Source organism: Ursus arctos, unplaced genomic scaffold (genome assembly GCF_023065955.2).
Source record: "Ursus arctos isolate Adak ecotype North America unplaced genomic scaffold, UrsArc2.0 scaffold_5, whole genome shotgun sequence".
In the NCBI taxonomy this organism is placed as follows: Eukaryota; Metazoa; Chordata; class Mammalia; order Carnivora; family Ursidae; genus Ursus; species Ursus arctos.
The window spans coordinates 37515602-37531610 of record NW_026623067.1 but is presented as its reverse complement, the minus strand read 5'-3'; the positions used below and the strand labels follow the sequence as shown (position 1 = coordinate 37531610).

At 48.9% G+C, this 16009-nt stretch overlaps 1 protein-coding gene across 2 annotated transcripts in view; it reads right to left on the bottom strand.

Annotated features, from left to right (window-relative positions):
• The window catches only part of PURA (purine rich element binding protein A), a 126500-nt gene that overhangs the window by 67059 nt on the left and 43432 nt on the right, over positions 1–16009 (bottom strand). For both annotated transcript variants that reach the window (XR_003318547.4, XR_008957512.1), the window contains exon 2: positions 11748–11951. The gene's annotated coding sequence lies outside the window, so the exon portion shown is untranslated. The remainder of the gene's footprint in view (positions 1–11747; positions 11952–16009) is intronic.

Here is a 16009-nt window from a genome sequence, read left to right as displayed (position 1 = left end):
TTTATCTTTTTTTTTTTTTTTTTGAAGTAGGCTCTACGCCCGCCCGCCGTGGGGCTGAAACTCACAAACCTGAGATCAGGCGTCACGTGCTGTAGCCGCTGAGCCAGCCAAGCGCCCCTTCACAAGGCCCTTTTAAAAACCATCGTATTTTCACTGGATTCCGTTGGTTCACTCAACAATTCGATGAAAGAATGTTTCTTGGATGGCTAATGTGCGCTCAAACCTGTGTTGGCTACGAAAAGAGAGATGCTTCCTTAACTCCTTCTCCAGGCATCTGCCTCCTGGTGGGAAAGCCAGGGAGCGTGAGACCTGGGAAGGCCCCTGTGGGACTGAATGCTGACCATGTTGTCATGCCCTTCTGTGTCCCCAGCATTCATGAAAGGGAGGCCATGCCAGCTGCCCTGGCTAAGGTGGGAGGCATGAAAGAAAGGGTGTGGGGTGGAGCCTCGAAAGGCACGACTTGGAGAAGTGGGAGAAAAGAGAGCATTCTTGGTATGTATGTGCTGACTGAGTGAATGAAGAAATGACTAAACAAATAGCGAAGACAACAAAATCAGAGACAGTTTGGCATAACCGTAAGACCTGCCTAAGTGGACTGCGGAAATTGTAGAGTTGTGAGGAACAAGGTAAGAGACAGAGCAGGTTGTGGAAGAGTGCTGGAGATGATAGCAGAATCTTCTGGTAGGAATATGGGGTCTGGAGCTGGAGTGACAGGGTTGCATTCGGACACCAGCACTTATTGGCCATGTGACTTGAGCAAGTTACATGACCTCCTGTGCCTTGGTTTCCTCTTCTGGAAAAAAAAGGGGGGGTAGCATTAGTATCAACTTTATAGCAGCATTTTGAGGATTAACTGAGATAATGCGTGTGAAACCTAAGCATAGTGCCAGCACCCCGTAAATGCTCCAAACTGTGAGCTTTTTTAGTCCTGGCATTTGTTTTATTAAAGGCTAAGAAGAGTATAGATTCAATATGAAACCTATAGGGAACCAGTGAAGCTCCTGGGAATGGGAAATGGGAATGGGAGGCAGTCTTTTGTAAAGAATCATTGGGCAGCAGAGTTCAGGCTGGTCACAAGGGAAAGGGGGGGGGGGTCACGGCAAAGGTGCAGCCCCAAAGGGTCAAGAAGGACTGACGAAGGACTGGAGGAAAGAAGCCTTCCTCAAAAAGAGAAAGTTGGAGACTGGCGCACAGGAAGTGCTCAGTAACTGTATTAAGTGGACTCCTCTAGATGCCGCACGAGTTGAACATCTTTCTGGAGCTCCCTGGCTCTGTGGCCAGCACTAGCGGAATTCCTCTAGGTTAAGTCCAAAGAGTTTTTATTTATTTGTTTGTTTGTTTGTTTATTTTTAAGATTCTATTTATTTATTTGACAGAGAGAGAGAGAGAGAGCACAAGCAGGGGAGGCAGCAGGCAGAGGGAGAGGGAGAGGCAGGCTCCCTATTGAGTAAGGGGCTCGATCTCAGGACCTCAGGATCATGACCTGAGCCGAAGGCAGACGCTTAACCGACTGAGCCACCAGGTGCCCCAAATCCAGAGAGTTTTAAAGCACTGGAGAAGTCCACTAAGACCTGGCCTCTGGCTTATTTCAGTGTCTTCTACTTATGGAGGCAGACAAATGAACACACATGAAAGCAAAGCCAATGAACGTGGCCACACGAGCACCAGCTCCAGAAGACAGTGACCGGGTTCTTACTTTGTGTCAGGGTATTAAAGAAATGAGACAAACAATTATGCAGCTTCTTCTCTTTCTCACTGTTCTACAAGAGTCTAATTGAATTTGAGGTCCAGGTCAAGGAAAAAGAGGCAAACTCATCAGTTTGCTTCTGGCCATTGTTCATGGTTTTGGTTTTTATCTGAGCAATGGGTCTCCCAGTTTTGTGCCTCTTTTTCTGATCTACATTTTCAAATTCTAATTTGCTAGTCAGGAACATTCCATTGCAATTGACTAAAATGCTAGTCAAACTGGTTTAAGAAAGGAGAGAGATTTTATTTACTGGCTCCTGAAACCAAAAATTCAAACGTGAGTTTCAGGCATGGCTGGATCCAGGCACTCAAACACTGTCACCAGGAATCTCCTCTCTTGCTTTCTCTGGCTCAGCTCTCTTTTCTCTGCATTCTCCAGTAGTGCCTCTGGCAGTGTCAGAATTACATTCTCACAGCAAAAAGTCCCAGCAAACAAAAGGCATTCTCTTTCCCAACAGTCTTAAAAAGAGTTCCAGGTTGGAGTCTTAGCGTTTGCATTCCTGGTTAGAGTCTTTGGGTTACTTGCTTTTTTTCTGTATGTGTGGCTGGAGCCAGGAAATGTGATGCCTTGGCTCCTCCCTGCTCTCCTGTGGAGCTGGGGGTGAGGTTAGGCACCACCAAATCCTACGGCTGGAAGTATGCAAGGAATGGCTTCCCTAGGAAAACTGAAGTTCAGTTACCAGAACTAGGAGGCAGATGCCAAGCAAACAGAAAACACAGCTGACCCCTACAGGCCACCTAGCCCCAAACCACCAGCCTTTGGCACAAGTAATACAACAGTCCAATAAGCTAACACTGAATCAAGCTGGGAGTCAGCCTATCTTCTCCTGTATTTCCAGGAAAGTTGCATCCTACGGGGAGCAAATTTCAGCACTCAGAGGTTGAGCCTTGTTGAGATCGTGGCATAAAACCTGCCATTGGTTTTACCTAAATACGCTCTCCTCTCTGGAAGTATTACTTCTGAGGAAAGTGCTTCAGGGAGCACTTAATGTTTTAAATGTTTGTACAGCACTGTGAGTTCTCAAGAAGCATCACATAAATGCGTGCGTTTTTAATTATGACTTTTTGAAGCCCCGATTCTTCAAGTGGCCTGGTATTTGGATAATGATCTTAGGATCCCAGTCCTGGAGGAAAACACATTTTTCTCTTAGGCGATGACTCAGTGGAGTACGGCCATGAAATTCCCATCAACAACTCTGAAAAATTGCCCTGAAATACTCAACCGTTATGTCCATTTGCATTATTATTTATAAAATGGACCGATAATAATAATTTAGCACATGACGTATGAAGCCTAAGAACTCAGGGCAACATTAAACCCACATATTCACTCAATACGTTTGCTATGTGCCTACCATGTGCCAGGGACCACCCTAAACTCTGGGGATGTGGGAATAAACAAAACAGATTTAGAAAATCCTTGCTTATGTGAAGCTTACATTTGCAATAGTGGGTCCATTTGTATACACCTTCCAGCTGCCTGTGTTATTGACAGGAAATATACACCAATAAACAAACCTGCCAAAGTCTTCGCTGAGTGCTTCCTCTAGCCTAGACTTTTCTGCCAGTGCTCTGCACACATTACTGCCTTACTCTCCTCTTCATAGGGATTAAAAGCAGGCTTCAGAGAGATGCAGACACCTGCTCAAGGGGCCATGGAAAGTAAGTGGTAGAGTCAAGACTGAAATTCCTATCTCCATGTCTGCCTTTTAATTACTACTTGCTCTTAGGATGTGGATGGGGGGTCATGGAGAGGGGTGGGGACTTTGGCAAACCAGAGACCAAACTCTGTGCAGAGGGAGCCACTATTATTCACGTGTCGCAGGGAAATGTGGCCCACTATAGCTAGGTTCTCTGAGTTTTCAAGAGGAGCCCGCAAAGAGGATTTTGATGTGAAAGCTGATTTTTAAAACGCTGTGAAAGCCAAAAATAATCTGTCCAGGCATAATTCAAGCCCTGGGTCTGCCCCTCTATTAGAGGTCACAGTGTGTCCAGGAGGGTCCCTGGGGAGGTAAGATTCTGGATAGAAACTCTGAAACTAAATGTGGGTAGAAAGCTGCAAAACCAGCTGTGGTTCTTGCACAAAGTATTTCTCAGGTTGATTTCCTAAGGCTAAGGTAGAAAAACGGGGCTTGTTTACTAAAAAAAGCCAAGTCCTTAATGAAAGGTAAGAGTGAGGAAGCAGCTGGAACATTCCAACCCCCCAGTGTGGAGGAGGCTGACATAGAACCATCCTATGGTGGGTTGACAGGCCACGCTTACGTGAAAGGGAAAATTTAACTTTAGGGCGGATTTCGTGTTACATCTGAGGTCCTAATAATGATCATTATGCTGTCAGCACACAAGACGTGGTTCAAAATAATTCTCCTCCTAAAAGTCACATTCTACTTGCTTCCTGGCCCTTCCTCGCCTCCTCCACCCAGTGGCCTCCCACGCTCAGCAAGCCTTTCCTCTTCCCCACCCCATTTGCTAAAGGGTGACAGGCACGGGACATACAGAGGTCTCCTCCCTGGGGTGGTCTGGAGCCGGAACAGAGTTGGCCGCACCTCCTCCTGTCCTGGCTTTTCGGGGAAGGGAGGGAGCCCAGAAGAGCTTGGATGTTTAAAAAACATTTGCACCGTCAATAGAATGAAACTCTAAAAGACAATAGTTTTACTTGAGAAGTGTGAAGGAATTCCCATCCTCCAGATCTTAAGATCAGAAAACCTCTGTTTACTACAAGGATTGTTTCAGAGAGGGAGTGAAATCTGGCACATGTAAAATCCCATTCCTGTCCGCTCTCAAGATAGTAGCTTTGCAGCCATATGCCATGAGGATTTCATCACAGCCAAACAGGACTGCGCTGCGCTGGGGACAGATTGGCCGCCGCTGCCGCCTCAACCACCTCCTTCTGTTGCAGGAGGCAGGTGACAGTGCCGTGCGATCCACCAACCAGGCAAGTGCTCCTGGCGGGGACCTGACAACTCAGTTTGCACCATGAGGCCCTGGGAGCCTCTTCTTTGGAAAACACAGGAAGGACCTAGATTCATTCCTTCTTCCTGTCTTTCTCCCTCTCTTTCTTTTCTTTCTTTCCTCCTTTCTTTTCTTTTCTTTTCTTTTCTTTACTTTTCTTTTCTTTTCTTTCTTTCTCTTTCTTTCTTTCTCTTTCTTTCTTTCTTTCTTTCTTTCTTTCTTTCTTTCTTTCTTTCTTATTATGAGAGTGAGCGAGAGCACGAGAAGGGGGGAGGGGTAGAGGGAGAAGCAGACTCCCCGCCAAGCAGGGAGTCTGACGCAGGGCTTGGGCTGCATCCAGGACCCCAGGACCATGACCATAAGCATGAACCACCCAGGTGCCCCAGGACATACATACTTAACAGGACGAGACAAAGAAAACTTGTACTGTGCCCCGGCTCCCTAGCTTGGAGGATCATTTAAGATTAAGAGATAAAGTGACTTCTCCCACTTGTGGAGGCAGAGCAATGCTATGACTAGAAAGGTCCAGAGGCCCGTGTTCCAGCCCAGGTTCCCCTGCATCCCGGCTTTGGGACCCAGAACAATTTCCTAAACTTCTGGAGGCCTCAGTCTCCTCATCTGTAAAATGGAAATAATAATAGGACCGGGGCTGCAAAGCTGTAGTGAAGGTTGGTTGGTGCACAGAGTAGGAGCTGCTCTCTCTTTGAAGAACTCACGCCGAATTCACCACGGCCTCTGTGAACCCCCACCGTGTCCCCCATCTACAGCCGAGGACAGAGTGAATATGCAGACATGTGCTTCCATCTTGGCCCCGCCACTAGTCTCTGGGGCTCCCTGGACACGTAAGCAGGAGTCACACGGGATGCCCAGGGCCCCTCTCTTGCAATTCTTTAGCTGCCGCAGCAGAGACACAAGCTACCTTTGCTCTCACTCCATCCAGAGCCTTATTCTAGACGCCCCCTTCGCCCGAATTGCCGGTCTGCTTTGGCCACCTTCCCGATGACAGTGCAGCCGCGCGGCCTCCAGCTCCAGGCCCCTGGAGCGGCCAGACTGGCAGGACCGTAGGTGTGGCGTCTACCAGCGTCGGAGCGGGACTGGCCCTCGGCACTTTGTACACACGCCATCTCTCAGGCCCCATTCTAGACCCATTGCTTCTGACTCACTGGGACCAGGGCCTAGGGATCCTCAAGGAACAAGCCCTGGGAGGGAGCAGGTGCACATTAAAGTCAGCATCGATGGTCCCTTGGTGCCTCAAACTGCCTATCTTTTCCCCAACCTGTTTCTCCTCCTCTGTCCTACTTAACTCATCATCCCCCAGGGCAGCGAGGCCTCCAAGCCAGAAACCAGGTAGTCCCCCAGCTTCAGGACAGGCCCAATCACCTCTTAACAGAGTGTGGCCCTTCTCCCTGCCCCGCCTACCCCTATTCAGGCCTTCCCTGTGGTCTCACTGCAGAACCAGTGGTCTTGCTCTCCACCTGCCCATTCTGGAGATCTTGATCTGAAATGTTAACTTAGGGTTGCCTGCGGGGCTCAATTGGTGAAGCCTCTGCCTTTGTCTCAGGTCATGATCCCAGGGTCCTGGGATTGAGCCCTGCATCGGGGTCCTTGCTCAGCAAGGAGCCCGCTTCTCCTTCTCCCTCTGCCTGCCGCTCCCCCTGCTTGTGCTCTCTCTCTGACAAATAATAAAATCTTAAAAAAAATAAAAAGAAAAAGAAATGTAAACTTGGCCCTAATAGTCCCTTACTTAAAAATCTTTAGGGTTTTTCCATCTCTGCAGGATTCAAAAGCCTGTCCCTACAGCCTCAGATCTCCCGCCACTTGCACACCTACAGGGAAAACTCCAACTAGACTGACATTATGCTCAGGTCTTCGAATGTTCCATGGGGCTGCATGTCTCTGGGCTTCTATAGACACGGTACTCTCCACGGGGATATCCTCTCTCCTCTGCTACTCTTGCTTAAATCTCGACTGAAATGTCACCTCCTCTAGGAAGCCTTCCCAGTAGCGCTGAGTAATCCCTCCTTTATCTCTGTACAGTCCCCAGATATGTCACCCATGACCCTATTTTGCCTTTATTTACTTATGTGTTTCTGCCCTCATCGACCCACACAGGGATATGCATTTTATTCATTTCAAATTCCAAACCTTTATCAGGGCTGATAAGGTCCTCCATGAACCGGCTCCTGCCGCCTCTCCACCCCGGCTCCTGCCACACTCTGCCCCACCCACTTCACCCGGTCGCACTGGCCTTTGGACTGTTGCGAGAGCACCAAAATCCTCCCTGCTTCTGCGTCTTACTTCCTGCAGTGACCTCCCCCAGATCTTTCCATGGCTGGCTCCGTCTTGACATTCAGATCTCTGCTCCAGTGTCCCCTCCTCAAGAGTCCTTCCTTGCCCAAGCAATCAGAAGTAGTCTCCCTTCTCCACTTTTCTCTCTTATAAAACCTTATTTTCTTCACCTTGGAGCACTTACCACAAGCTCTAGCTACTTCTCATTCAAAACCAGCCTTATTGAGGTATAATTTGCATAAATCAAAGGTATACAGTTAGAGGAGTTTTGACAAATACCCATCTATCCGCTACTCCACTCAAGATAAAGAGTATTTCTGAAACGCACTCAACTTTCCTGATCCCTCTTTCCAGTCAATATCCCCCATCCCCATGCCATCCCGGGGCACCAGGCCCCAGCCAACAGCTGCTCTACTTCCTGTTCCCATGGGCTCCTTTCGCTTGTTGTAGAACTTTATTTAAACGTCATCAGATGGTATGTATTCTTCTATCTGGCTTCTTCCACTCAGCCTAATGTTTTGGAGGTTTATTCGTGTTGTAGCGCTTATCGGGATTTGTTTCTTTATTACTGAGCGCCAAGTGATTGTCTGAATATTCCACAATGTATCTGTTTGCCTGTTGATGGACACCTGGGCTATTTCCAGTTTGGGGCTATTATAAATAAAGCTGCTTTGACAATTCATGTACAAGTCTTGTGTGTGGATCCATTTTTATTTCCTTTAGGTAAATAACTATAATGGAGATCTCTGGGCAGATGGTAAGTGTATTGTGAGATACTGCCAACCTTTTTTCCAAAGTGCTTTTCCATTTCACACTCCTACCAGAGAATTCCAGTTGGTCCACGTCCTTGTCAACACTTATTACCAGTCTTTTCAACTTTAGCCGTTCCAGTGGGTGTATGGTGTCCTCCTGTGGTTTTAATTTACATTTCCCTAATGGCTAGTAGGATTGAACAACTTTCTATGTGCTTATGAATATTTGTGTATCTTCTTTTAAACTATTTGCTAAAATCTTTTGCCATATTTTAATTTGGTTGTTTCCCTTCTTCTTATTAAGGCATATATTTCTCTGTATGTTGTGGATGCAAATTATTGTCAAAAATATGTATTGATGGGGCGCCTGGGTGTTTCAGTCATTAAGTGTCTGCCTTCGGCTCAGGGCGTGATCCCAGAGTCCTGGGATCGAGCCCCGCATTGGGCTCCCTGCTCCGCTGGGAGCCTGCTTCTTCCTCTCCCACTCCCCCTGCTTGTGTTCCCTCTCTCGCTGGCTGTCTCTCTCTCTGTCAAATAAATAAATAAAATCTTTTAAAAAATACATGTATTGCAAAAGTTTCTTCTATACTGTGACTTGTCTTTTCATATTCTTAATGCTGTCCCCGCCCGTTTTTAGGATTAGTTCTACCTGTGATCTAAGAAAACTCTGCCTATCCCAAGGTCATGGAGATTTTCTCCTATGCTTTACTTCTAGAAGTTTTAGTTTTTCTTTATTAAATACTTAGTTCTTTGATCTAGTTCAAGCGTGTTGTGAGGGAGGGACTGAGATCCACTCTTTTCCTTTTGGATATTCAGTTACTCCAGCTTCATTTGTTGAAAAATCTATCCCTTCAACTGTAATTGTTTAAATTCTGGTTCCTTTTTTTAATGCTTATTGTCTCTTCCACTAGACTATAAGCTTCATATATTTGTTCTAATTTAATCTGAGCTCTTTTCCATCCCTGCTACCTCCTTGCAGGGAGAGAAAGAAAGAGCTGACTTGCAAGTCATTTCTAGACCTGATTCTAGGGGACACGTAGGGGAGTGGGGAGAGTGGATGGGAGGGAAAGAAAGCCAGGACATGGTACGCTATGGAGCTGGTCACCGCTGCGGGGAACTGGGGCTCCATCCTGCACCTCAGAACCTCCTCCCAGTGTCAGAGAAGGGGAGTAAGTATCTGCCACCACCAGCTGCATTGGTCAATGGTTGCCCCACCAGGATTAACCACAGACCTGCTGGCCAAGGCCCTCGAGTGCGGAGGGAAGCCCTGGGCAGAAGGCAAGAGCCGTGGGGAGCAGCTAAGCCAAGGAGTTTCCACCTGCTCCAAGCCGGTTGCTAGGATGTCAGAGGAGTAAAACATGGCTCAGAAGGATGGGAAGAGGGTCACGCGTTTCTGATACACATTCACTCAACAAGTATTAGTATATTGAGTGTCTCCTCTGTGCCAAGCATTGTGCTGAGCAGTGGAGATAGTCAGCCAGAAGCCAAGCCCTGCCCTGACGATGGAGACAGACAGCAACCAGTTCAGTGACTGATACATATTATACCAAGAAGAGGTCAGTGCCATGAAGAAAAATAGAACAGGGTAAGAGAGTTGTGAAGCTAAGTGCAGGAATGGGGCTTATTTTGACCCTCAAGTTCCCCTGAGAAGCTGATGTTAGGGGGCGCCTGGGTGGCTCAGCCGTTAAGCATCTGCCTTAAGCAGATGTGGCTTAGGTCATGATCCCAGGGTCCTGGGATCGAGCCTCGCTTCGAGCCCCACATCAGGCTCCCTGCTCGGGAAGCCTGCTTCTCCCTCTCACACTCCCCCTGCTTGTGTTCCCTCTCTTGCTGCCTCTCTCTGTCAAATACATAAATAAAATCTTCAGAAAAAAAATTAAAAAAAAAAAAAAGCTGATGTTAGAGAGAATGAGCCATGTGGGTACGTGAGGCAAGAACATTCCAGGTAAAAGGAACCACAAGTGAAAAGCCTTGAGGGAAAGAGGATAGGAGGTCACCGGGGCTGGAGCAGAGCAAGAGGCAGAGCCTCTAAGAGGTTGGGGAAGGCCTCAGAAATGAGTTTGAATTATATTCTGACTGTGATGGGAAGCCACCGGAGGGCTTTAAGAAGAAGAGTTATAACTTGGTCTTATTTTTGATTTAAAAGTTACACAAGATACCGTTACACATATATTAGAATGGCTGGAAATTTTTTTTTAAGGGATAATAGCCAGGACCGGCAGGTCGCAGAGCAGTGGCAACGCTCACATGTGGGTCTGGGAATGCAAGGCGGGGCGGCCAGCGTGCAGAAGAATTCGGCAGATTCACAGGAAGATAAACTTACGCTTCACTGTGCAACCCAGCGATCCCACTCCTAGGTATTTACCCAAGTGAAGTGAATCGTATGTTCACATCCAAACCTGTACACCGATGTTTGCAACTTTATGTATCATCGCCAGAAACTGGAAATAATTCACATGTCCTTCAGCTGGTGGACGGCTAGCCTGTGGTCCGTCTATGTAAGGACACCCCTCAGCCACTAGAGGAGAGGGACTATTGAGAATACACGTGACAACCTAGACGGACCTCAACGGCATTAGGCTTAGTGAACAAAATCCCATTTCCAAAGGTTGCATACCGTGTGATTTCATCTATCTAACATTCTCAAAATGATAAGACTGTAGAGTTGGAGAACAGGTTAGGAGTCACCAGGAGACAGGGAGGCATGAAGCCAGAGTGGGTGTCCGTACAAAGACACAGCACTAGAGTCCTTCCACGATGAGGTCACAGTTACTTCCGTGGCTGTGCTGGTAGATACACAGCTCCATGCACGGGATTTAAGTGCACAGAACTATACACACAGCCACGCACGCAAGCGAGTGCAGGTTACGAAGTGGTGAGTACCGCGTAAGGTCTGCAGCGTAATTAACAGTCCTGTACCAAGGTCAGCGTCCTGGTTTGGATATTTTCCTACAGCTCCACGTAAGATGTCACCATTGCAGGGAGCTGGTTAAATGGTACACGGGACTCTTATTTTTTGCATCTTCCTGTGAGTCTATAATTATTTCAAACCAAAAATTTGTTTTTCAAACAAAACTCTTGACAGGTGGGTAAAAAGTTACAAAAGACTTGTTTTGAAATAGGGGACATTTGCAAATGGATGGGTAGCAGAGGACACTTGAGAATTGTTGTCAGCTTTCTCTGGGTGACATGCTTCTCAGTCGTCCTCATTCCTAGGTAACACATGGGGAGTTTTAGAGGGGAACTGTCAGCGTCTACCACGTACTTTCAAACAGTGCAGCAAATATATGCCTATGCACAGACATCATTTTAAAATACAGCAACATGGAAACAGTTATTGAATCTAGGTGGTAGGTTTATAAGTGTTCACTGTATTATTCTTTTAACTTAATATTTGAAAAGTTTTGTAATGAAAAATTGAAAGAAAAAAGGCATGAACTGCTGATAGGTAGAACAATCTGGATGGATCTCAAAACATCGTGGTAAGTAGAGAAGCCAGATTCAAAAGGCTACATACTGAAAGATTCTGTTTTGAAAAAGTCAAAACTATAAGGACAGCCCTGGGATCAGTGACTGGGGATGGGGGGAGGGGCGGGTCAGTCAAGAACAAGAGAAAATTCAGGAGGTAATGAACATACTCTATTACTTTGATTGCGTTGTTGGTTACACGACTGTGTTTGTCAAAACTCATAGAACTTTACACTAAAAAAAGGTGATTTTAACGTGTGTAAATTATACCTGAAAAAAAAATAGCAGACGAAATTATCATGTGCTGAACCATTAAAAAGCAAGCTGCATGAGGGCAAGAGCCTCTCTGTCCTAGACTTGTTCGTTGTGCTTATAACGCAGTTGGCATCTAATAAGCACTGAATAAATATTAGCTAGTATGTGCAGTATGTTTTTTCCCCCAGTGAAGCCCCCGCGTCACAGGGACCGCGTGCAGTGCGGTGTGGAACAGCCTCGGCCAGAGCACCTGCCTGATGGCTGATGTGGCCTCGTCTCACTCACCCGGGGTTTGACATTTCCCTGTTGCATCACCAGGAACAGCGAGGTCCTCCACTCTGCCTGGAGGGAGCTCTGTGGGCCATCTCAGGGACCAGCAACAGCTCCAGAAGTGACAAGTGGCTGCTCCGACAGAAGGGGAGATAAAGGAATTTCCCTTTCTCTTGAGACTTGTCAATCAAAACCAAACTTCCTTCTCCGGACTAGCCCCTTTTAAAAAGAAAGAAGAAATTATCAATTCCCTTTGCAAGCCTAACATGCTAAATAAACACGACACATTGTTTCTCAGCATAATAATAACTAGCATTTAGCTTTCTCAGCGCCAGGGTCCTCTACGGGTGCTGCGTTATTCCCACAGTGGTTGAACGTGGTGGCTACTGTTAGGAACCCATCCTACAGATGAGACAGCTGAGGTTCAGACAAGGGAAGGGACTTGCCCTTGGCCACATCCCGGGGTGCTCAGCCAGCTGACCCTGCACTTACCTGCTCTCCCATGTGGCTTTCACAGAGCGCCCGCCCTCTTGAGCCACCCACCCTACTGCTGCCCAGGGGACCCCTTTTATATAGAGTCACTGTGGGTTCAGCAGCGCCATGTGGGCCGTGGAAGTCTCTTCCTCTGGCCCAGAATGGGAGGTTCTCCCTTTTGTGGGGTGAGTGCTTGCCTCTAGGTCAAATATGGAAGGCGAGGGGAGGAGTGGGGGTAAAGGAAGTGAAGGACAGGGAAGAACATGCAGAAAACACCAGATGCTCTTTCTAGCTTTAAAAAAACACAGGCATTAGGGAACACAGATTTTTATCACAGTTTGTCAGAAGGGAGAAGGAGGGGAGAGCAGGCTGTGGAGTAAGAAAGGGTTTCTATCCAGACCTCAGGATTGGGTCCGAGGCCCAACGATACTGACAAGAAAGATGGTAATGATGACCACAGTCACGGACACGGGGCCAGGTGCTGAGCGGAACACTCCCCATGGACGACCTCAGGTGGCTTTTCCATTATTTTCATTCCCGTTTTCAGATTAGAAAAGGGAGGTCCAGAGTCCATACACGAACTCATACAACATATTTTCATATCGTACAGATTCATACCCATTGAACCAGGTCAGGAGGGACACCCATGAGACTAACAATAGTAGTTACCAGAGAAGGGCGGTGGGTGTGACAAAGGGGAGAGCTTTAGCTTTTTATCCTATTGTGTAATATTTTTTACAATGGGAATGGTACCCGTGGGTGTGTTCTTAAACAACAGGGGAAAAAAAAAAAAAAAGGTGGGAGGTTGTAAAGTCTGTGTCCAAGGATCCCATAACCAACTTGGAGCAGGGTCTCTCAGACTGCAGCTTTCAGTCCTTAACCCCCCACCCCCCACCCCGTGCCACGCCTTTCCACGAGAGAGCCGGCGGTTCTGGCCCCGACACTCCTGACGGTGCAGAGGGAGGAGGAAAGGACTTCTGAGAGGTGTCTACTTTCCCTGGGCGTCCTGGGGGACTGAGCCAGTCTCGACCTCCGGGGAGCCGGTCTCTCGGGTTCCAGCCCCGGGGCCCGCCCACTATCGCGGAGTGGACTCCCGGCCAATCAGACCCGGGTGATGCCACGCTGGAGATGAGAGTGGCAGGAAATCAAGGTCAAGGCCCCGGACACAATGGGGCCATTGTAGGCCTCCAGTCAGTTGACTTTCAAGCAGCAGTTCCCCATCCACCCTCGCTCCTTCTCCTCAGCCCCGCCCCTTGACAGGAAGTCACCTAAACCCACTGCCTCTTTTTCGGCCTCCGCCCGAAGGAAGCCACATTCCGAATCCTACCCCAGACGGGGGAGCTTGGCCGCCCCCTGCATGGTCCGTTACGTCCACCAGGTGGCGACAGAGCACCACACTTCCGAGGGCGGGGAAGCAAGGCCCGGGACGAGCCGCTCTATCACCGATCAGGGCGTGGGGGACCCTGCCCTTCCGTTTTATCCACACAACTAAGTGAGGTTATACTTTCCCTTTACCTTTTACTCTGAGGTCACCAAGATCTGGAAACTCAGGGGCTTTTCTCTCAGCAAATGGCCAAATGGCCGTGAGCTGCAGCACTTTTCCTTAATGGCTGGGAAAACTGAGGGAAACCTCTTTACTACGCAAATCACAGCAGGTGAAACTGACCACCTCTATGGCCTGGATTAGTCAGGTGGTTGGTTGACTGATTATGCGAGGGTGTAAATGTTATCTCTGAAAGGCCTCCCCGCTGTCTCAATGCTGTCCTCCTAAGTTGTTCTCTCTCAAAACCAGCTGTAGTTTTCCTTCTGGGCCTGTATCACAATTTGTAATTGGATGCATATTTGTCTAATTCTTTTCCACTAGAATATATGCTCCGTGAGAGCAGGGTCTGGGTCTGTTTTTGTTCACCGGTGTATCCTTGGCGCCTAGTACAGGATCTGGCACGTAGCAGGTGCTGAGGAAATCAAGGAGTGCCCTATGAACCCCCGGGGGGTGGGTTTCAGGTTCCTGACAGTCCTGTGTGCGGGAATATAGTGCCTGAGCCCCCTGAGCAGGTGGACCTGGCCCAGACTATCAGAGTGGAGAGGCATGCCCTGGCTCCAGCCTTGGGGTTAAGACTTCTAATTCCGGGATCTGGCTTCACACCTCGACCCCTCACATGCTGGGCCATTTTGCACGTGTCACTTAACCTCTCTGAATTTGTTTCCTCACCTGTAAAATTAAGATGAAAATGGCCCCCGTCTCTGGAGGTCTTTTGGGGGATTCGGGAGGGATAATCAGGGTGGGTGCTGGGCCCAGGGCCCAGGACACAATAAGCACTGGGTGAGTATTAGGCAATATTATTATTGCTGCGGCTGTTGTTGTTGGGGAAGGAAGCCTCACGGAGGCCAAAGCCCGAGTGCTCAAGGCAGGTGTCGGCCGAGGCTGGCCATCTTGGGCCGAGAGGGCCTTTCCACTGGGACCTCCCCTTGGCAGTTCTGGTTTGGTTTCTTCTGTGAACAGGCACAGGAAGCTGAGGCTGGTGGGGGCCTGTCCCTGTCTTTGTCGGCAGGTCTTACCCTCTGATGGGGCAGAGCAGGAAGCAGTGGGGAGGCAGGGCGAGAAGCCCCGGGGCCGGTGGGTGTGGAGACCACCTCCAGAACCCTGGCATGCCGTCCTGCCAGCCGGAGCCACACATCTCTGCTCAACTCTGCCCCCAGGATTTTGTGGTGCCCCCTCCCTCACCCACTTTGGCCTGTTGGGCTGGGCCCCTTCCCTCCTCTCTTTTTCCTGGTCGAGTGCCGTAATCTCAACTAACAAAAGTGACCATGGCTACTCTGACGTGGGTGTGACGCTGATGCTGGCCAGGCTGGGCCCAGTCAGTGAGCCAAGCGGAGCTTGGGCCCCGTCCCACGTGCCAGGCTGCACTGACTGCCACTTGCTCCCCTCCCCGTGAAATACCCAAGCAGCCCTCACTTTGGAGACACGTGCCAAGTGTGTTATAAGCACAATGAACAAGGCTTAGACAGATAAGATCTTGGCGTCCTGTGTGTTTTAAACAACTGTGGGGTTGGGGGCATTGAGGGTGGAGGAGTGGTAGAAACTTCTTGAGCCATCCTGCTCCCTCCCCAGCTCTGGAAGGGTGGGCCAGGACCTGGGCAGAACTGGGTTCAAGATACACAGAGATTAAAAAAAAAAAAAAAAGATAAGCAGAGGTCAGATGGGCCACAGACGATGCCGCCCTGTAAGGCCTCGGGTTTGGGAGTGAGCTGGCGGGGTGGGGCAGGAGCAATGTTGGCCCAGCTTCACCCACCCTCTCTAGGCGTTGGAGTCAGTCAGACCAAGTGTGAGTCCTGACACTGTCACTTAGAAACTGTGTGGCTTTGGGAGGTCCCTGAACGCCTCTGAGCCTCAGTTGCCTCATCTGTAAAATGGGGTTCATTAAACACTCACGAGGTTTGTGAGGATTTAAAAAGATGATGAATTGGAAATGATCTGATCTTTTTTGCTGTGGCTACTGCCACTGTCACTGAGGAAGGCTTGGAGATAAGGCCACACAGAGTTGGGCAGTTTGGCCAGCCTCCAGATGCGGGTCAGCCAGGGCAGCTAGGGGAGGTTTCCTCCCTGCCCAGTCTGCTGCTAATGACACCAGGTCCTTGGGTCTGATACAGGAAGCCCAGAGGTCCTGCCGAGGGGAGTCACCCACCCCCAGCTCACCCCAGCATTCCCCCCTACTTACCTGGCCAGCCTGGGAGGTGGGGTGGGGACCCCTTCTCCTGAGGCGGCCTAATCTCTCTTTCTTCCCTCTCACTGATTCTCTGTC